This window comes from Budorcas taxicolor, chromosome 4 (genome assembly GCF_023091745.1).
Source record: "Budorcas taxicolor isolate Tak-1 chromosome 4, Takin1.1, whole genome shotgun sequence".
Taxonomy (NCBI): Eukaryota; Metazoa; Chordata; class Mammalia; order Artiodactyla; family Bovidae; genus Budorcas; species Budorcas taxicolor.
This window is the reverse complement of record NC_068913.1, coordinates 93,702,590-93,703,558: the sequence shown is the minus strand read 5'-3', so window position 1 is coordinate 93,703,558 and position 969 is coordinate 93,702,590.

The following is a 969-nucleotide window of genomic DNA, read 5'->3' as shown; positions in this document are numbered from 1 at the left end:
GGCAGCAGCCTGGGGCTTGGGCCCAGCTAATGAGGGACAATTAGCCCCAAGCCCGGTGGGGGCAGCTGAGAGAGTCAGACAGTGAAGGCAGATATTTGCTCCTCAAACAGTCTGGCGCTTTGGGCAGAGGGCTGAGTGGCTGAGCCTTTGGGCTGGCTAGGCTCCCCTTCCTCTCTTTTCCCTCCCACCATCACCTCTGGGTCGAAAGCCTCTGTTTGTTCAGACCCAAGAGTGTGTTGTAAAGGCGGGGGTAGAGGGTAGTTTATGGGGGAAATCACTGCCTCCACCATCTGCCAGGTCTTGTCCCTGCTCCCCCTGACACCCCTCTCTCCACCCTCACACAGCTGTCCATGGGAATAGTGGGTCCGGACATGGAGCCTTTGGTCCCCAGATGCAGGGGCAAATAAAGGGGAAGGGAGAAGGCAGGAAAAGAGGACTACGATCAGGGGTACCACATGCCTTCCTCCTCTCACCCAGGCATGGCTGAGTATTGGGACCAACAGTCCCAGCTGCCCTGGGAGTGAACTGGCTCTATAGCCATGAGGGCACCTGCTGTCCTGCCCCTGGTGCTGAAACTACCTGCTGTAGTCTGCCCAGAGCTCTGGACTAGCCTGAGGAGGCTGGAAAAGGAGGGGAGTAAGTATCAGGGTAAGGGGGAAAACCCACTTCTGTGATACTTTTGGCTCTGTCTTGAGAATGAGTTCCCAACCCTAGGATCAACCATGACATCCATGCCCCTGTCCCCCCAAAACCAAAGCATTTACCAGTGAAACCTAGTCTTAGATCTCCACACCCTGCTTACTTTCAGCCTGATTTCTGAGAGGGTCTCTCAGAATCCAAAGTATGGGATGGACCCGAAGAGCTTTCCATGCTGCCTCCTCCACAAGAGATCTGCCCATGCGGGAGGTGGCAGCAGAGCTTCAATGCGCTGGGGGCTTTGTCTCCTTTCCAGCTGCTGGGCCTTCCACC